The following is a 23,372-nucleotide window of genomic DNA, read 5'->3' as shown; positions in this document are numbered from 1 at the left end:
CATATCCATGGAAAAATCTTGAACATCACTCAATAATATTAATCTTTCATTGAAGAGATTATTGTATGAACCTTATCGACTTACCAACTGTCTCAAACATCAACCTTCTTTTAAATCTTTTGGGGGCGCTCGTGAGCTTTTTACATTTAAATGCCTTCTACCTGTATTGTCTTGTCCTCGGGGGGGGAGACAAATAAAATCAAGCGAATGCTGTGTCGTCTCGAGATGTCAGCCCACATCATTTTATTCATGCAATCGAGATTGAATGGTAAAAAGGTCAGATCTATTTGACCGAGACTAGGATTTTAAAACAATAAAATTTCAGTCCCTTTGTTAATATGCATATATCTATCTCTTTCTATCTCTGAATCTCTCTCTATCTCTATCGTGTTTCGCCACAAGGGAAAGTTTGTTATTCAGTTTAAAAGTGCGACTCGTCAGGGAGTCACACGGCAGCTCAACTTTCGAGTTTAAACAATGCTCCTTCTTCAAATTGAAATTAGTTAATTAATCAATTTCTATTTTTAATAAGATAAAATGTACGTTCTTCGCTTATTTCGTACAGCGTTCAATGCCAGTAATCATTATGCCAATCAATTTAATTTTCTGGGGAGAAGTAATTCTAACGATGAAAACTCTGCCATTAATCGCGCCGAGAACTCGAAAAGAAAACCTGTGAAGGGACGTAAAAGATGTCATATCAACCCCTGATCTAAAAGGAGCGTTCCTATCGTTTACTTATCGCTTGAACGCCGATGGAGCTGTTTATCGTGCCCATGACGTAACACCACTTCCAGAAACGTTCTCTCGGCGTAGAATAACAACGTTACTTTCCCCGGTAAACGACCAGGTTACAGATTTCGTGTTCATATGTTGTAAAGAAAACTCGTATCACTATTCAAATGGAACGTGATGTTAAACAATGTGTGTATAAAGAATGACTGGTGTTTCTTTAAATAATAGTGGTTACTAACATACCAATACAAAATCTCCATTAAAGTCAATTAACACATAAATAAATACATCATTTATAATTAGATTAATGTATTTATGAGCTCGTTATCGACAAAAACGATTAGGAAATGCAATTATGGAATGACGTCACATTTTTCAAACTAAGAAAAAGCTAAGTTTTTCAAATAAGTTTGTACGAGCCAACCATGAGACATTGAACAATGTGAGTCTATCATGGGTTGGGCAAAGCAGTTGACTAATAATGAGGAAACTTTGAGAATCGTAATAATTACAATATATCACCTCGATATCTCTGTCTATGTGCTCGATTTAAGGAACTAAATAATTAGCCAAGAAACAATCTCTCTATCTTAAGTCAGTTCTCTCTCAATTAAAACTTTTATAAAAACTCTCAGTGAACGTCTCCCTTGTGTGTATTTCCTCATGAAAAGTTTTATTCATCCTAGTTAAACAGACGAAGTGATCATTGTCCGCTCATGAAATGCAGCGTCATACAAGGTGATGAAAGACCCACGCACAAGTGTGTATAAATAACAAGATCTTATTTAAAACATAATATATTGTACGGAAATACGGAAATCTCAATGACAAACTTTTACCGTTTGGGGAAGCAACGGACACCCACTTTTAGTCTAAAATCATTTATTAAATCATTTTTCCTCTTGGCGACATTTCATAATTGCATTTCCTAATCGTTTTGGGTGACAACGAGCTCATAAATACATTAATCCCATTAAAAATGAAGTATTTATTTTTGTGTGGTTTGACTTAAAAGGAGAGTTTTTGTTAGTATGTTTATATCCAATTTTATTTAAAGAAACTTGCCATTTAATAACACCAGCCATTGTATAAATACACATTTTTTAATATTACGTTCCATTTTCACAGTAATGCGAGTTTTTAATAATAATAATAATAATAATAATAATAATAATAATAACAATAATAATAATAATTATTATTATTATTATTATTATTATTATTGTTATTATTATTATCATTATTATTATTATTATCGTAATAATTAACAAGACAGAAAAATCCTGTCAAATAGTAGACTTTGCTGTTCCAGCCGACCAAAGGAGAAACGAAGCAAATACACAGAGCTAGCCAGAGAGCTGAAAGGTATATGGAAGGTGAAGAAAATCAAAATAATACCTATAATAGTAGGAACACTGGGAACAATCCCGAAAAACTTTGAAAAAACAATAGGAGAAATTGGAATCAGAGGAATGACTCGGAAAATACAACGACTAACAATAATGAAAACAGCTGAAATATTAAGGAATACTTTTGAATGTGGAGACTGACTCACATGAACAACAAGCGTGGACCAGACAAACTGCTGCAGAGGTAAAACATGAAACGCCACATGGAACCATGAACATCTATAAGTTTTCTACCCCCATTACCACATAACTGAATCCCTTCTACCCCCATACCACATAACTGAATCCCTTCTACTAAAAACAAAAGTGACAACAAACCGCCAAAAAGGAAGGAAAGACCGAGGAGACAGCACTGACCAGATCTCCACTGCATAAGTACGAAGAGAACTCGGACTTTAGAGAGGCTTATTGCCACTCAAATTTCAGTGAAGAACAATAGCCGTTGCCAACCAGAAATCAATGGCAAGCTGTTGTTGCGATAATGCAAATTTATTTGCAAATACTATCGAAAATCTGGAAATCTGGGGAGACTTGTCACCCAGCTTCCGGGGAACACCACAGGCTGTTTTCAAGGAGAGATCTTTGATAACCTGTGTGAAAGCTCTTTGTGGGCCAATAATAATAATAATAATAATAATAATAATAATAATAATAATAATAATAATAGTAATAATAATAATAATTAAGTTCCGCTGAATAGTTTAGTTTCAAGAGGTTTCCTCGTTCATCTAAGTTATCTTTTTAGTATCGGTTTCAGTGTGTTCAAGTAGCCTTGCCATTACGAGTGTACACCCTCCATTAAAACTGAGAGAAAAAAAGTAATGCTTCGCCGGTGTTCGCACTAATATTCATGTTCATATAAAATAGCGTCTAAATCAGTGAACTTAGAAAAATAAAACGAAGTAAATACAACGTCTTGAACTAGAAAGTTAAAGAACAGCGTCTATAAAGAAAATGTTTCATTATGGAAATATAGCGAAGGCGCGGGTTGTATGACTTACTGGCCTTCGGGACAAGATCAAAGTGTAGTATCTGTTCTTCAGATGCTGCACTTCTATTTCTTGTTCTCTTTCGGTGGAGGAGAAATCCTTCACGACTGAGACAATTTTTATTTTTGTACCTTTTCTCCACGTTAAAAAACGACCCTGGTGTCTAACTCTGTCCCGTGGGGAGGCATAGTAAATAGGTACTATTTACCTTTTCAAATATTCTAAATACTTGAAGGTCCTGGATATGATCTTAAACCATATCCAGTAGTGAGGCCCCAGCTTGCGGGCTTTGGGGAGTGTGAAGCCACCCTTTAATTGCCATTGCTCCCAGGTCTACTGACCCGGAGTGGTAGTACCTGTTAGGATCCCAACTATGGGTTAAATAGAAACCGACTTGAAAACAACAAATATATTCTATTAAAAAATTTTCTTCGAAATTATTGGATTCGGCATAAAATAACCTGAAAAGGGTTGATATGCCATAAAAAAATAACCAAACCTAAATACTTGAAATAAATTCAATATTCTGATTTTTTTTTTTTTAGATGAGGAGTGATAATTTTTATTATTTGAATTAGTCGAACTATTGTTTTCATCTTGCGAGTTATTCTCACAACGTTCCCGCGTATATTTGCGCTGTAACAGATAAAATACTATTTGAAATTCAGTTCTAAGCTACACTCTTACAGATGTTGAAGGTGTAATCCTCTGTGCGGGGTATAATCTGTAATCTGGTCTTTACTGGGGAAAGTAACGTTATTATTCCAAGTTGAGGGCACGTTTCTGGAAGGGGTGTTACGTCACGGGCACAATAAACAGCTCCATCCGTGTTCAAGCGATAAGTAAACGATCAAGGGGTTGATATGACGTCTTTTACGTCCGTTTCACAGGGTTTTCTTTTCGAGTTCTCGTCGTCATTAATGGCAGAGTTTTCATCGTTAGAATTACTTCTCCCAAGAAAATTAAATGGATTGGCATAATGATTACTGGCATTGAACGATGTACGAAATAAGCGAAGAACGCACATTTTATCTTATTAAAAATAGAAATCGATTAATTAATTTCAATTTGAAGAAGGAGCATTGTTTAAACTCGAAAGTTGAGCTGGCATGCGACTCCATAACGAGTCGCACTTTTAAACTGAATAACAACCTTCCACTGTGGCGAAATTGTGGATTGCTTACTTCTATCTGTTCATAGCTGATGGATCGAAAGAATGCTACCGTTGTGGATTAAGTAAAGGATTCCATTCAAAATTCCGTATAGATTCTTGAGTTTGATAGAAAAATTCCAGAGTTGACAAAATGCACCTAAATAAAATTGGGAGTTATATCGTTGCGAGAGTAACGCTCAAGATGGAAACAATAGTCAGAATAATCCAAATAATACAAATTTAAATTGATTTGTCCGGCAGTTGTTTTTTTTTTTGTTTGTTTTTTTTTGTTTTTGTTTTTGTTTTTTTGGAGAGGGTTACTTGATGTTGCTTGAGGGAGCGGGTATATACACATATAAATACAAATTATAGAGTTGTGAATCATTAATGTTTTAGTATTATTTATCTTACTAGTAATAGTAATATGTATGTGCGTATTGTATTATTTAAGATGCTTACTTTGATCGATTCTTTCCTTTTTACAATTCATTTCTAAATTTATATTTAGATGGACTGAAGATCCAAGTATTCCAGCGCAACACTAAGCTTTGAAGTCAAGGAGTCTGAATTGTTTATAAAACAATATAACTTATTTAATGGTTTTTTTTTTCATTTCTTGAATAAAAACATAAGCAAATCTCGCAAGTCTTACAAAGTCTCATATAGTCTCGCACCATACTCGACGACGGCAAATTATCTCCTAAGTTTAGCTCAGCCATTGACTATCGTAAAGAAAAATAGGCTTATTTTTCTGGAACGTTTTGTGATTTGAAAATGACAAACGGGCTTCTGCAAGACCGTTATCAGCTCATTCTCCTAGCCGGCGCCTTAACGCTACTATGAATAGACAAACACTGCGGCGAGGGCTAAATTCGGAATCCATAGTTTATTATTGTGCGCACTTCTAACAGGGTTCATCACTACGCTTCACGGTCTACGAAAATAGCTCAGACTGCTGGGAAAGAAAGGACGGGAAGTAGTCAATAAGGCAAAACATGCAAAGTGCCAAGTTGGGTAAACAAACGTTTAAAGCATAATTACCGAGGGTACCATTTTTCATATATATATATATATATATATATATATATATATATATATGTGTGTGTGTGTGTGTGTGCGTGTGTGTGTGTGTGTGTGTGTATGTGTGTGTGTATGTGTGTAATTTAGTTTTCTTTCTCTTATAATAAGCTCTACTCTCTATTGTGCATTGAGCTTTTTTATTAGGTTGGGATTAAATTATCTGTATATAAATTCTGTTATTTATATTAGTTGGAAGTTTTCCATTGCTTATATCAGGTAAACACTACATCCTTTTGGATTTCATTACTAATATATATATATATATATATATATATATATATATATATATATATATATATTTAGAGAAAGAGAGAGAATATATATATATATAGAGAGAGAGAGAATATATAGAGAATATATATATATATAGAGAGAGAGAGAGAATATATATATATATATAGAGAGAGAGAGACAGACAGACACAGAAAGACAGAGACAGAGACAGAGAGAAAGAGAGACAAACAGACAGACAGACAAGCATTATTAAACAGAATGAAATGTTTTTGTTTTATTAGCTATTTTTGATCTCGATCTTTCGGATAATCCATGTGTGTGTGTGTATTTCACTTGTAAACAATTGAAATATCATATGTTTATTTATAGTACATTCATATCATTTTATGCTGATATCAGGTAGTTCTTACACGTGTTTCGTTGAATGGTATACCAAACAACTCACCAGAAAATTAATTAGAAAAATAATATTTTATGGATGTAGAAAAAACAACTTTTATAGATTTATATGGGCCCCTGAGAGTCGTTTGGTATACCATTTAACGAAACACGTGTAAGACGTACTATATAACAAATAACATTACATGCATGCGCTATACCTATATATGCGGTATTTGAATTGTTTACAAACGCTATATACGCTCTTAAAGTGCCATTTATTTTCATTCAGCTAAAATATGTTTGGTAATTTAAATAAAAATCATTTTTATTGTATATATGCATTAAAAGTATACACTATACAATTAAAAAGGTGTATATATATATATATATATATATAATAAATTCCACAGCCAAACAACGTCGTAGCTCACAAGAGCCATGACAGTCAACGAACCGAAAGTCCAAGACTCGAGTTTCGCCCTAATTTGGGCTCATCAGTTAGACAAATCCAAACTCAGGATTCGAAACCCGAGCCTCTTGCATGCGAGGCAAGCACTCTACCAACTGAGCAAACTCCCCGCACACAAGAATTTCTATTAACCAACACAGATCAAGTAAACGGCGCCGAAATCCGACTATGGAATGAACCTACTTCGTCTCGACAAGGGACGCGGCCAACCAACCAGTCAATAACCCAAGCCGATGTCTCACAAGTAGGAGTTTTTATGACTCCTGTGAGTTGCGACGTTGTTTGGCTGTGGAATTTATTATATGCAATCTCGCACATTCTGAAAATTATATATATATATATATATATATATATATATATATATATATATATATATATATATGAGAAAAAATCTATTTTTCTAGATGGCACCGTTTAGCCGATACCATAAACCATAAACCGAACCTATTATTATACTAAGTTCATATGTTTTCAACCCAACCTAAATCCATCATAAAATATATTATTCCACTAGTTACCAATGAAATATCTAAACTTTCAACCAACAAACCTATCTTTGAAAAAAAAATCTCAGTTTTATAACAATGCCCTCGTTAACTTGAGTTACTCCCAATGAATTTCCTACCCTCAATGCAATGTCCATAATCATAAGAACAGGCATTGTAACCTATAATATGACCATTAATAGAACAAATTTGCACAGCAGAATAATCGATTCTAATAATAGTAATAAAAACATTTGAAATATAATCTATAAATAGAAAAGAAGTTTACAAATCTACCAAGCTAAGAATAAAAATACCTTATGGTATTTTACAATAACCCTTACAATAATAATGGTAAAATCAACATCCTTAAAGAATTATTTTAAATTTTCGAAAATTCCTTTAGGCAACCCCATGAATATAATTCTATAATCAATAAAAACACAGTCAACATCTCTTTCTCATTTATGCCAAATTTAGCGCAAACCATGATAAATTCAAATAGTAAAAAATTAATCATGCACAATATTACAATTAGCTGAATACGATTTTTTTCAAATTGCAATTGCCAAACCTCCTGCCAATACTCCTGCCAATACTCCTTTTACAAAGTTTATATACACAGAGATTTACTCATATACTGTGACTTAACTGCATTCTACTAACCTAAATAATCATAACTCATATTCCCTTCTCTGTCTAATATAAATATTGCACATTCTAACCAAGACAATAGGTAACCTAACCTATTAGTAAATGATAGTCTACTCCCAGAACCTACCAACTAATGTACCTCTTTAATTAATCCTATGACTCGATCCACCACTCCATAACAACATTGGATCATCTCCTTTCATTTTAAATATTTCTTCAATTCCAATGGATACCCTTACAACCCTGAAAACCCACACCTATATTGGTGCCTCAAATTTTCCAATCAAGACACGCATCTCACCTCACATATATATTCCTTTAATAGAAGAAACGATAAAAAACATAGTTTTTAGCTAAGCTAAAAGGAACCTTAAATATAAGAATATGTCCTTTTCTTTAAATGAAGAACACTACGTCATACTTCCTCGACTAAATACTGCCAACTTTGAAGTTTGTTACTATTTATTTCACTCCAAACAAGGAACAGTGCTACTAAGTCGTTAGGGTCTATTAATAATGATCAGATTTGTCGGGATACTATGTAGGGAGTTGTGCAGCAAGATGTCTGTTTACATTACACTTGAACTTCTGAATGTCAGTACAGTCAGGAAAGCAAAGGCTTGCGAGAGAATTCCGAAGTCTAGCAGTTCGGGGGAAGAAGCTATTTGAGTAGAAAGCTTTACGGCATCTAGGGATCTCTACAGTGTCTGGGTGTTATTTTGCTGTAATTATAATATATATAATTTATCATTATATATATATATATATATATATATATATATATATATATATATATATATATATTACATTTTCACCCCAAACAAGGCAAATTGCCACTCTTGGTGTAGGGGGCTACTATCAGGGGCAATAGCTACTGGGGTACTATGTAGGGATTTGGGCAGCAAGATGTCGGTTCACGTTACACTTGAACTTCTGCAGGTCAGTACTGTTGGGGAAGCAGGGACCTGGGATGGAATTCCAAAGTCTAGCAGTTCTGGGGAAGAAACTATTGGAGTAGAAAGATCTTTTGCATCTAGGGATCTCTACAGTGTGGGGGCGGGATTTTGCAGCCTATCGGGTTTGTCGGGGGTGATATATATATATCACAGTAAAACTTATACACAGAAAACCCCTGGGAACCTCTTTCACCAAAAGCTAATCAGGGGTTAATCGATGGTATACCATAGAAATACAAAATATGAATCAAAATACGAATATTCAGTTATCTACGAGAGAAAGAAAAAACTAATAGAAATTCGTGTAAAATAATATATATATATATATATATATATATATATATATATATATATATATATATATATATATACAGTAGCGTCCAAAAGTTAAGAAACGATCGATCTTTTTTTTTAATGGCTTCTAACTTTATCTATAAGAAAAAAGCATTTTTTGGTGAATTTTCCAATGTTTAATAATGGTAGTTAAAGAAAAAAAAATTTTAATTTTTGATTTTAATACATATTAGTTTTTTTTTAATATAAATATATTTAATTAAACTACAGGCATCCAAAAGTTTAGGAACGCAGAAAATTAATACAAACGTTAACAATTTTATTAACAACAACATATCGACTCCGAATATTCGAAAAAGGCTATCTGTACAAGAAAAACAGCTTATTTGTGGCCATTATGATGAAAAAAGTCCATAGGGGAGATTGCTAAAATATTGAAAAGGTCTAAAAGCGTTGTTTTTCGGATTATTGAAAATAGAAAAAAAGGTTTACCATTGACTGAAAAGAAAAAATCGGGCCGACCCCGAATAACAACTACAAGGGAGGATAGAAAAATCACTCGATCATCTCGTTCTGATCGCTTTAAAACTGCGGCTTCGATATCCCGGGATTTTACATCCGAAACTGGACACAAGATTTCCCGACAAACGATCTCACGAAGATTAAACGAAGTTGGATTATTTTCAAGAAGTTCATGCTCAAAGCCTTTAATTTCTATTAAGAATAAAAAGGCCAGATTGTTATTCGCCGAAAAACATTTGTTTTGGGAAGAAAAAATGGGAAAAGGTTCATTTTACTGATGAATCTAAATTTAATATTTTCGGATCAGACAAAAGACCATATGTCAGAAGAAAAAATGGAGAAAGACTGTCCCCTAAGTGCGTTAAAAGTACAGTAAAATTTGGAGGCGGCAGTATAATGGTATGGGGCATGATATCTTCAAAAGGAACTGGCCCCCTTGTGAGAATTCATGGAAAAGTTAATGCCCGAATGTACAGAGAACATGTGGTACCTAATCTTTCTATTTTTGATATCTTTATGCAAGACAACGCACCGTGCATAAAGCAAAAACAGTTTTAAAGGAGCTAAATAGATCCAATATTTGCGTTATGGATTGGCCAGCTCAGAGCCCAGACCTGAATCCAATTGAAAATGTTTGGAAAATTATTGGTGATAAGATCACAGAAAAAAACTCAAAAAATCTTGATGATTTATTGGAATGTATAAAAACATCCTGGAATAATATTTCACCTATAACATGTGAACGATTGGTTCTGTCTTGCAGCAAAAATGCCATAGTGTGATTGAAAACAAGGGGCTTTTCATTAAATACTGAAAGGATTCTTTATTTTTTCATAATGAATTTCCCTCGTTCCTTAACTTTTGGACGCCTGTAATTTAATTAAATTTATTTATATGTAAAAAAAAAACTAATATGTATTAAAATCAAATGTTTTTTTCTTTAACTACCATTATTAAACATTGGAAAATTCACCAAAAAAATTTTTTTCTTTTTCATAGATAAAGTTAGAAGCCATTAAAAAAAATGATCGATCGTTCCTTAACTTTTGGACGCTACTGTATATATATATATATATATATATATATATATATATATATATATATATATATATATATATAATGAATATACAAATAAGATGGAGAGGGTACGGTAACGATTAAAATATATCCCCCGAGCAAATCCAATGATTTAATAAATTCTTTCTGCCGACAGAGAGAGGACCTACGTGAAATAATCGAGACTGACTCAAAAATCTTAAAATGGGTTTGAGAGTCAGCCCGATTTAAGGTTCTAAAAGACTCCATTTTATATGCATTAGCATTAGTGCGCTGCCAATTATGTAAGTCGAACTTCCTAAAATTTCCAGACACACATTAGCCAACATATCCCGCCAGAAATTAGACTAGCCAAGCCACGTCGCTCACCTCCTCTTCTACCTTGGTATCTTCCATTGGCCAACACTTAATCGAAAATCCAGCTTGTGCTAATACTTATTTATTTTATGTTGTCTATAATTTCATTGTATGTTATGGTCCATTCCCATGTGCTGAACTTCTTACATACTGATAAGTCTCTATATAAAGAATCTATCTACACACACACACACACACACACACACACACATATATATATATATATATATATATATATATATATATACTAGCAAAAGTACCCGTCGTTGACTGGTTTCAAAAACAGCCTACAGAAAATGGACTCTGATTTATGAAAGTATGATAGGTTATGAAAAGGAAGGGTTGTAAAGAGATAGCTTCGAATTTTGGAGTATCAAAACCAAAGCAAAATATAATGAAAGTAAAAATAAAATAGATACACCCCATAATTTATTATACCATACCTGTTCCCACTAAAACACTTATCACAATATTCTGTGGATCTATAATAAAAAAAAAACTTGTTAAACTTTGTGACCTATTTCCATTCTATGGAGGTCAGGTGCGAACGAACACCCCATAATTTTATTATACCATATTTCTTCAAACTGAAACATAATTATCAAAGTATACTTACGCAGATAGATATGAAAAGTCTTTATTAAAGTTTGTGCCTATTTTCATTCTATGGAGGCCAGGTAAGAACGCAGACTCCACAATTTTATTATATCATCCCTATTAAAGTTAAAACATACTTATCAAAGTATTATGTACATCTGTATCAAAAACACTTGTAAACGTTTTTTTATTTTTTATTTTTTTATTTCCATACTTTGTGGACCAGGCGCGAACGCAGACCCCACAATTTTAATGAACCACCGTTCTGCCAGATCAAACATATCCATTCCTGTGTCTCGATACATCTTCTATCATTATAGGTCATCAGTTTTTTAAAATAGTCAACCATATAGGAGCCTATTCGTGACCAGACACACACACACATTCAGCTATATATTATAGATAAATATATATATATATATATATATATATATATATATATATATATATATATATATATATATATACATGAAATAATGCATAAAAATAGCTAAACAAAAATACTGAAAGTGTTTGGAGCAATCCACATTATAAAATAACAAACAAAGTCGGATTTAGGACAGTTATTCATATTTTAAACGCTTTTACGATCTAATATTTAAAAAATATTTCTAAGCTACATTAATAAAGATGTTATTTACACATGTTTGCCGATGTAACCACCGACCTTATTCGAAATCGTATCTTGTTGAATCGGTAATCTTTATATCGGACAAGAGAATCTATAAATAATTTTAAAATTCATTCAATCAACATGAACCCTTTGTGTAAATGAAGTGTTTGACACAAAAGATATGAGACGTGGTAAAAAGTCGTACGCATCCTAGAAGTTTATTATCATTATTATCATTATTAGTAGTAGTAGTAGTAGTAGTAGTAGTAGTAGTAGTAGTGATTAGACTTCACTATTTACTTAAGAATTCTACCCGTTCATGGCTGACGAAACGAGAGTAATCTACCCTGTCGTTTAAACAAAGAGTTTACGGATAAATTCTCGGTTCAAGAAAATGTACTTGAAAAAAATCAGAGATTACATTTGCCGAAACGTTGTGAGAATAATATCCAATGTCAGAATAGTACACATTCTTTGGATAAATGGAACTGTTTTTCTGATCTTAAGTGCCATTCTCACAACGTGTCGGTCGAGGTAACCTCCGACTTTCAGCCGAATTCGGGAAGCTTTGGAGAATCTACACGGAAATTCTAACGGAACCTTTTATTTAATCTGCGTAGCATACTCTTTTTTTGTCAGCAATGGCTGGGTAGAAGTCTTAAGTAATTCGCAATTATATTAAATGTATTACTTAAACTCCAAAGTACCATCTTGAACTAAATTTTACTTTGTATATTATTGGTTACATCATGGGTCCTTCGAAATTCCTCGCAAGTTCCCGAGTTCGATAGAAAGATTCTCGAGATTGACAATATATTCCTGAAGAAGGTCGGTTACATTATCCGAAATGTTGTAAAAATAACACTCGATATGAGAATAATAGTTCGAATAATCCAAATAATGTGAATTATAAATCATCATCTCAAGGATTCAGAAACGTGACGATAGTAGCTTGATTTATCCGAAGAATACAAATTATTTATTTTATTAGCAAAAATTCTGAAACAAATAGTTGTCATGAACCGCTCGAAAAATTATTGTAAACTGAATTGGTTTTCTAAGCATCCACCAAAACATTTACAACTTTCAGGACGATTGAGTAATAAAAAGTGTATTTAGGCATCGAAAAATAATCTCGATTTTCTGAATGGTCATTTTTATGGCAATCTATTTAAATGCAAGGCATTTCATGATGGCAAAAGGTTGGGGTAATTCCTTCCTTTTATTTAAAACATCCGATCTTATTAAATGTCAGGCTATTCAACATTTCTTTCTGATCCGCTATTGGGATTTTTTTTTATTGCTTTAGGGATGGACATTTTAGTATCGATCATTCGGAGACAATTATATTTCAAGAATGTTTTTAACCAGAGAAATTGGCCAAGAATAATAGATAGACATTATCGATCCCCGTTTTTGCAATAACTACGATTCATTTTCTCCGTTTTATTTGAAGATTCCAGGCGTCACACTGAAAATAGAACTGTTATCATTATTTACATGAGAAAAGCTCAGATTTATGTGGCTCAAGTAAATAGAAAGGGTCGGCAATCCATATCCGCTGACAAAGCGATTTCCGCTTTATACGTCAAGAATTGAGATTAACATTTATGTGGATAATACCACTCCTTATCCTGGAGTTGCTTCTTACCAATCTCTCTTAAAATATGCAGTTGATCTAGAAGTTGACTCAGGTTCATTCGTGGATTGACGTAAGGAATAGCTTGTTTTATTTAATCATATTTAGACCTAGCTCATGTTTTTCCATCGTAGATGTGTCCGTTTTCTTCTTAAGATTTTCATGAATAAACTCTGGAACATTTTGGTCTTTCTTTTCTCATCGAATTTTTCTTAGAGTTCATGTATTATATCCATTGTTCTTTCTGCTTCTTCGTGAAATTAATTCTAACACATGAGACTATATTGCTGCAAATTTACTATCGGTCCATGCATACTGTTGTCATATTTAGCCTGGTAAATCCCTATCCCATTTGAAGGTTCTTGATAAGGTGCAGAAACGTATCTTTGGTTTGATTGGCCTTCATCCTTCCTTTTTTTTTTGCAACCTTTCTCACAGGATTTATGTTACGAATCCCAGTTTTTTTTATAAATACTATTATGACATTAGGGCAGGTGGATTTGCAACTTTTTTCAGAAAATCAACATGGCACTGGTGATGATAGATTGATGGTGATGAGATTTAATGTGATTCCTATCTTGAACAGAAAGTTAAGCATTTAATTTTTTAAAATCGTGTGAAAAAAATGCTGAGAAATCCTTCATTTTCATATCATTTTACACAGCACTTACTTTGAAATTCTACTATTTTTATTAAGAAATTCAATTTAAATTGATATATTTATATGAAATACATTGAAAGAAAAATAAATACATGAATTATAATTTTAAATATGAATCACAACTAGCAAAATATTTCAACTTTTGCTGCATTGATTAGACTAAAATTGTAAAAAAGCTAATAAGCGACTAAGTCTTTTAAATTTCACAATTCAAAAAGATATGTGAAGATGTATTACACAATATAACAACTTGATACAACGTAACAGAACTATGTATTTTAACTTTTTTATTAAACGCAATAATAAAAACTATTATAATAGAACTAAATTGTTCTGTGTAATTCTCTTTCGAGGAAAATGAAGGTCTAATTTGTTGGCACGATGATTTTTTAATAATGTGTCTATGTCTTGCTTCCTGCCCATGTACTACTTCTTTTAGAAAAATCAATCAAATTTGACTAGTGTGTGGCTGCAAAATTGATAGCAGTAATCTTTTTCAGTCTTTTTTTTTAGTTGTTCACTATTTCATATGTAAAAAAGTAAGTGCTAGTTATAAGAAATAATTCAAACCTTTGTAGAGTTGAATGTATTGAAAAGAGAGGACCAAACCAAATCTGAAGCATAGTAGTGTTTAGTTTAGACATTTTTAGCAGACTTTAGCTCCTCCTCCTTCGATAACATGAATTTATCCATAAAGAGATCCATTCTTGCTGTAGCTCTGCTACTTTTATCGAGTGTTTAGAGTTTGAAAAACCAGTGCTTGTGCATTTATGTTACCATGCTATTTTTAATAGTATTTTCAAGTTAAATGTAATTTTTATGATGTTTTTTGTTTATTAAATTGTTAGGTTAAAGTGCAGAATAGTTACAACACACCCTCTCATCCCCCCGTGTTAAGAATGGCTTTCTAAATAATAAAGTTATTTTAGCACAATATAATAGATGCACAACTACAGAAAAACCTTTAAAGCAGTTTCCTTATTTACTCGTATAAACCTTTGTAGTTTATCTAATTTTAAAACTATAATTTTAGAAGAAAAATACTTAAAAACAATAACTCCCTAAAAATAAAAGAAATAAATATTTGCTACTAATTTTCTGCAAAGTATTTTTTATTAAGTAGAAAAAACTTGAAAATTTACGTGGTTATGTTTCGTAAAGAATGTGTAGAATAAAATAGTATCGGGTATTTTTTTAATATAAAACTGGAGTATTACCATATTTTAATAAAAATTTCAAATAGAATTTGATGTGAAATATTAGGTTGGTGAAAAAATAATGTTTTTGATGTTCGTTTAAACGTCAAAAAATTGACATTATTTTTACATCAACCTAATAGAAAAACAAATCAAAAAAGATAAAACAAATATGTTTAAATTCACTACAGACACTTTAAATATAATAATATATATTTTAAACACGTTTGTTTCGTTTCTCCTTTCAAAATACTTAAGCCTAAAAATCGTAATGTTTAAAAAAAAAAAAACGTTAATTTTCAATAGCAATAACGAACGTGTGTTTACAACGGTGAAATCTAAAATGTCCCCACCTCAAAAAAGTTCCTGAAATGAAAAGGCGAACTTTGGCCGCTATTATTTAAAAAACATAATTTTGCCTTTATAGTTAATATTTATTTTATTTATTCATTATCCTCACTCATTTTATTTAAAAATGTAGTTTAAAACATATTCTAAATTATGATTCCATTTTCTTAACAGTACGGATTGTTTTGATGACGGGATGTTCTTGATAATTCGCCGAAAAACTTTTAATAGCTTAAATTTTTCAACTTTTAAAGTCATTTCCTCAAGCAAAGATAAGGATTTAAAAAAATATTTATTTTGTGTAGGTCTTTTCTATGTCAAACCCTAACTATCATCACGATTGCATCACCGGGGTTTCAAAATCGACCTGCCCTGTTATGGCGTGTTATTCAGAATTATCTCTCTATTAATTATTTTCTTTGTTCTAGATCGTTTAACCCATTAGTCTAGTGGTCTGCACCAATTTGTTGTTTTGATAACTTGTTGCAATGCGGTTTATATCCATTGTTCTTTCTGCTTCTCCGTGAAATCAATTCTAACACATGAGACTAGATTGCTGCAAATTTACTATCGGTCCATGCATACTGTTGTTATATTTGGCCTGGTAAATCCCTTCCCCATTTGAAGGTTCTTGATAAGGTGCAGAAACGTATCTTTGGTTTGATTGGCATTCATCCTTCCTTTTTTTTTTTTTTTTGCAACCACAAATTCCAGTAGTTTCTTTTCAATAACTAAATTCTTATGGAGCTCTCTTCATACTGACTTTTTCCTTTCTACCTATAGTTTTGTTTTATTTATAAAACTAAAGTCGATATAGACATATTCTGTCTTTGCAATAATCATATATTATATAAATATTAATTGTCTAGGGCCATTCCCGTTGTAGTAGCACCTAGACTTCTTACTGTTTATATCTTACAATAACCATAGTTCAGTCGAGCGCCTTTCATAGAAATGAGGATAGACTAGAGAGAAACTAACAACGTATTTCCTGTGAGAAAGTGATTGAACGGAGTAAAACAGATCAATCCATACTAGATTGCAAAGTCGATTTTGTACTTCGTCAAGATAAGAAAGGGTGTTCTGACCGGCACCTCCTCTAATCTGGCAACGGAACTCCATCTTAAAATATTTGTAATCATGAATAACAAAGGGCACAGATTTCATAGATGTTTATAAAGAATTAGCTGAACGCCAGGCGTTGCCCGGTCGTACAATACGCTTAAACATGATATTTTAACTTATGCAGATTGCGCGTGTATTATTATAGAATCAATCCTCTATTGAATATTATTTATTACGAGGGATAATTTGCCCGGTGGACTAATCCGCAAAAAATATGATTAAAAAAAAAAAAAAAAAACAACAACAACAACAATGTTATTCATCAAATTCCGTCTGTGTCTATTTACAATATCACCTCAGCTGATATTTGGATTGGACAATGAATACCTCGATAAAGTCACTTCTGATTAATATTTAGTTTTAAAATGTACAAACGAAGAAATAACTTGCAGCGATTTTAAATGGTTTTTTCTTCTTTTATCGTAAATTGAACTCATTAATGAGAAAAAAATAAAATAAATTGGTTAAGAACACCAGGACTGGAACTGGTGACCAGTTGATCAGTAGTCGAATACTCTACCACTAAGCTATGTCTTCAGACGATAATAGTTCTGTTTTTAAGAAGAAATGATTGGCCGGTGAAACATAATATAATATCCTGTAATTCTTTTTTATCTAAAAGGAAAAAAACTATTTTTAAGATCTTTTCTTTTTCGATTTTCTATACTTATTCGATAAATTTCTGTACAAAACATATCTAAGAACACTGCCAGATATATAAATTACCTTTGTGTGAAATTTGCAAAAGATAGGCTCAGCTGTTTCAGAATCCATGAGGAAAGAGCTCACACACATACAAAGTGACTTTTATATAATAGAAAAGATAGAGATATACATTCTTGTTTTTCAATATGAAACTTATTTGGATAGGAGAAAAGTGTAGTATCTGTTCTGATAATGCGTTTTATTTGTTCTGTCTTCGATAAGAGAAAGAGAAATTTTTCTATCCTGAGGCAATTTTTATCTCAATCTGAAGTTGTCCGTTTGCGGTAACTGGATTTTCCTCCACTTAAAAACTGACCATATGTTTGACTCTACCTTCGTGAGGAGGCAGGCAAACAATGACTATTATAAGGGGAGGTTGTTTCTATTTTTAAGCTATCCTTTGTGATATGAACTGAATTTTAAACGCGTGTGTCGCTTGTGTTTGGAAAAGTTTTTTTCGGAATGTTGGCAACCGTCATGTGATCGCCTCCTGTAAATACTCGATGTCTTTCTAGAAAGAAGTATAACGGAAAAAAAACAACGGCAGCAGTAGAATCATCTGATTCATACGAAATGAATGAATGACTTGGTACAAGAAGAAGAATTTTATGTTCGATCACTATTGCGTCCGAGGGCGATTATCCTTCTTCAACCCTCACTTTAATACACTAATGGAATCAGGGTCAAAACGATACATCTGGATATATTAAAAGTAAATTACTTACTTTCAGATCTTCATCTAGCATTGACTATGGGAAGTTATCCAACGGCCGTTTCCTCTCTAAAATGGACATCTGGAAAAAGAAAATTCATAAAGAAAAAACATGAGAGAAAGAAACAAAGAAATCGATTTGGAAAAAGTACAACAAAATACATGAAACAATCCAAATATATAATACTAGCTCATACGATACGATATTAGATGATATGTGATACTAGATAATATGAATGATATTGATATGATATTCGATAATATATATAGGATAGATACTTGAATGCTTACTATGTTGGATATTTTGCAGGTGACCCCATGAAAAGAGGCATTCGATGGTTGCACACACGCAGATCGATTCCATGTAAAAAAAAAAAAAAATGCGAGACTTTCCACTATTGTCCATTGCAATGCATAATAGGCCAGAACTATCGATCAAAGGATTAGAACAATAGGCGATGGGAAATATTAAACATTTCAGGATGAAATAATGTTTATATAAATCTACACAACAGAAAGCGAGCAACAGTCGATCACAGAGCGAGAACAAGCTTATATATTTTCTTCACTTCTAAACATCCGCACTACACCCCCCACGCGCCTTCACTAATGTCAACACCCGCCATAACCAAATCTAAAACTGTTGTCATGTGGAATAAACAAAATAGGTTTTTTTTATAAATCAGCTGTGTTGTGTTCTAATCATTGTCAGTGTGTATATATCGTAGGCTAATGACAAAAGTCGATTTAGAAATTATATAGACTGAAAAACACATTGAAAAACCGACCATAACAAATATATAACAACTAGAGACTATCCTTAAGTGTCTACGGTCTCTCTGTTACAGAGGTTTGTCGGGATATTGCTAGCATAAGGATCAGTTTCCCTATAAGTAAACCTTGAATAATTATTCACAATTTCATAGTATATGCGACCCATATAAGATCTCTTAGGTATGGCTAGCACACGCTGGCTTTTACAATGAATAGTGCACCTTCTCCAAATGATTTTACCTCAAGTAATAGCACAAAGCTGGATACTCTACCAGACTAGATGAATTTTCCTCCTGGAACCAAATAAGACTAAGAGTACACAGGAAATGTATATTTTAACATATTTAAATGGTCAGTTTAGGAGAAGAAATGTTATATTCCAACTTCTTTACTGACTCAATACTTGAGAGGTAAAGAAGAACTTTACTGGAATATTTGAATAATTTGTATCTCATATAGAGATTACGTGTTTACCCCCCCCCCTCCCGGATAGAGGCCTCTTCATTTCTGAAAACTTTGACTAAAGTAAAATGAAACATATAATAATATATGTGTGATGTGGATATTATATCGGTATAAGATTAGATATTATTTTTATTATATGGATATGAGATTAGATAATATTTTTATTAAATGGATATGAGATTAAATAATATTTATATTATATGGATATGAGGTTAGATAATATTTTTATTATATGGATATGAGATTAGATAATATTTATATTATATGGATATGAGGTTAGATAATATTTATATTATATGGATATGAGATTAGATAATATTTATATTATATGGATATGAGGTTAGATAATATTTATATTATATGGATATGAGGTTAGATAATATTTATATTATATGGATATGAGATTAGATAATATTTATATTATATGGATATGAGGTTAGATAATATTTATATTATATGGATATGAGGTTAGATAATATTTATATTATATGGATATGAGGTTAGATAATATTTATATTATATGGATATGAGATTAGATAATATTTATATTATATGGATACGATGCTAGATAAAATAGAACTGGTTGAATTGGCCATAAAGTTCGCGTTGGATTGTTTGAATCAGCGAAATGTGAGTTTGCAAAGTCAGTTAATGATATAACAGAATCCAAAATTAGTATTTTTCTGCTTGAAATTTTTATCTTTATGCTTCTGAATTTTGAGATGAGAATTGATAGTTGGTATTAATTAGATTCGCATACAAGGACCCGTAACTTAACAGGTAAAGTACTAGGTAAAATTCAGTTCAACAAAAGACTCTTCTAGCGGTTGAATGTCCAAACATTAGTGCGGGCAATACTAATAATACAATAGCGAATTACTTAAGACTCATACCGAGTGGTGGCTGACGGAAAATATGATATTTTAATTTAAGTATATTTCTTATTTATTATTAAAGAATAAATTTTCGATCGATTATTATATTGTACCCAATATGTAGAAGTCATTTCAAAAGTAAAAAAAAAATGACTTCGGTGCTATGAGCTAGAATTGAAACCAAAACATACACATCTCTAGACCTTATTTATTACCTTTGACCTACGTATACAAAAGTGTTCAAAAATGACATTGTTTAAGCTGTAAATGTATATTTGCTAAACCTTTTAAGACTAATGTTTTTTTATGTTGACATCTTACTAGCAAAAAAACAAATCTCCTGTATATGAAGTTTCAAGTCTGTAAATTAAAAACTGTATAGAAGTTTGAAATAATTCCTCAAACTAAAAAAGTTACTTATATATATATATATATATATATATATGCCTGTATATACATATAATAATGCCTGTATATACATATATATATATAAGTATGTATACATTATGTATATATATATATATATATATATATATACCTGTATATACGTACATATATAAGTATGTATACATTATATATATATACATGTATATACGTATATATAATTATGTGTACATTATATATATATATAAATATATATATAAATATATATACATAAATATATATAATATATATATAAATATATATATAAATATAAATATATATAAATATATATATATATATAAATATATATATAAATATATATAAATATATATAAATATATATATATAAATATATATATATATAAATATATATAAATATATATATAAATATATATAAATATATATATATAAATATAAATATATATAAATATATATATATATATAAATATAAATATATATAAATATATATATATATAAATATATATATATTTATATATATATATAAATATATATATAATATAGATTTACAATTTCTATTATTTTTAAGATGCTCTTTTAAATTATATATATATTTAATTCAGTGTTTGTATATATATATATATATATATATATATATATATATATATATATATATATATATATATACAAACACTGTTACTACTCGCATAGATATTTTAAATTTTTCATCTTTATGATGGCTGCAAATGAAATAAAATTATACTCACGGTTTTTTTAATGTGTACGACACATTAAGGCACGAGAAAGCACGACAAATGGCTCCTGCTTCCTCTATTCGTGTGATATTTAGTTACGCGCTTCGAGAAACCTCAAATTTCTATGTCAACAGCAAAAATGAACCGATTTTAATTGAAGCGTTATGTTGTTTTGTTCGATGAAAATATTTGTTCGATAAAAATATTTGTTCGATAAAAATATTTGTAAAAAATTGTTGGGGAAATATTTTTAAAAAGTAAGAATGAAACATAATAATTTTCCCTTTAGCTAAGAGATAAAAAAAAGTCTCCTTAATAAAAAGTAATAGAAAACGTCTGCTTAAGTTAAAATAAAAAATGTTTCCTTATGTTGCAAGACAAATGTTCTCTTAAGTTAACAGAAAAAATGTTCCCTTAAGTAAAAAGGAAAAAATGTCTTTCAAAATTAAAAGAAAAATGTTTCTCAAAATTTAAAAAAAAATGTCCTGTTAAGTTAAAAGAAAAACACTGTTCCCTTAAGTTAAATAAAAATGTCCCCTTAAATTAAAACAAAATATGTTCCCTAAAATTTAAGGAAATAACGTCCCTTTAAAGAAAAAATGTTCCCTTAAATTAAAAGGAAAAAATATCTCCTGAAGTTAAAAGAAAAAATGTCCCTCTAACTAAAAGAAAAAAGATTCCCTTAGGGAAGGAGACAAAAACGTCCTCTCAAGTTAAAAGTAATAGAAAATGTTCCCTGAAGTTAAAAGAAAAAAATGTCTCCTTAACTAAAAGAAAAAAATGTCCCCTTTAGTTTAAAGCAAAAAATGTCCCTTTAAGTTAAAAGAGAAAATGTTCCCTTAAGTTAAAAGAAAAAAGTTCACCTGAAGTTAAAAGAAAACATATTTGTTTTAAAAGGTTACTTAAGACGAAGAAAAATTTTCTTTTGATATTTTCCAAAAATAGTTATTTTGTACAAATATTTTTAGTGGAGAAAAGCATGCCAGCCTGTCTAAATGACGTGTCAAATGACGTGCCTAAAGATCACACGAATGTATGTACGCCAATGACATTCACCCTAGACGGGTTGAACCGGCTTCCTCTGAAGGATGAAGTTTCATGGAAATATCAAATTCACAGGCGATCCTCAGTCACATGTATTATTACACGATTAAACAGCAGGAGTAGCTGTCGTATTTTATAGTGCCTTTGTCGTATCTTAATTTGTCGTGGACAAATAGAAAAACCACTTATACTAACCAATTAGTTCCAGATTTATAAAAATTTGATTCAGTTGATAACTTAATGACCAAACAATACCGTATTAATAATTTAAACTAATTAATACAGGATTTTTGCTCATTAAATTATTAATTAAACTATTTTTATAAGATTTGATTTAATTTGGTTAATATAATGTTGTTTCAACAGAAATCATCCCAAAGCTGAAAAGTTGATAACTATTCACCTAACAGACAGCAGTGTAATTTTTTGCTATATTTTCGTTTATTTTCTGTTTCAATTACTTGAAGTGTTTTCTGTTTAAAGCTCGCATCCGTGTTTGTCCAAATCAATTGATTTTTTAATGAATTTTTACACAAAATTCTAAGAAATTATACAAAAATAAATAAACGATGCATCGACGTTGAGTACATCTGTTGCTTTTGTTTTATTCTGCGTTTGTTCGATTTTAAGTGTATTTCATTAATTTTATTTTTTAATAGATTTTTCTCGAAGACAAAATTGCCGAAAATAGACATACACGCACCCCATA

The 23,372-nt window shown here is 31.1% G+C and overlaps 1 protein-coding gene across 1 annotated transcript in view; it reads right to left on the bottom strand.

The window, feature by feature from the left end:
- The window catches only part of LOC145285317 (protein unc-93 homolog A-like), a 719,754-nt gene that overhangs the window by 548,600 nt on the left and 147,782 nt on the right, over positions 1-23,372 (bottom strand). Inside the window, exon 2 of the mRNA XM_080134117.1 lies at positions 18,384-18,452. The gene's annotated coding sequence lies outside the window, so the exon portion shown is untranslated. The remainder of the gene's footprint in view (positions 1-18,383; positions 18,453-23,372) is intronic.

The sequence above is a fragment of the Euprymna scolopes genome, chromosome 1 (genome assembly GCF_053919585.1).
Source record: "Euprymna scolopes isolate OS-2025 chromosome 1, ASM5391958v1, whole genome shotgun sequence".
Lineage (NCBI taxonomy): Eukaryota > Metazoa > Mollusca > Cephalopoda > Sepiida > Sepiolidae > Euprymna > Euprymna scolopes.
This window is presented reverse-complemented; position numbering and strand designations above follow the sequence as displayed.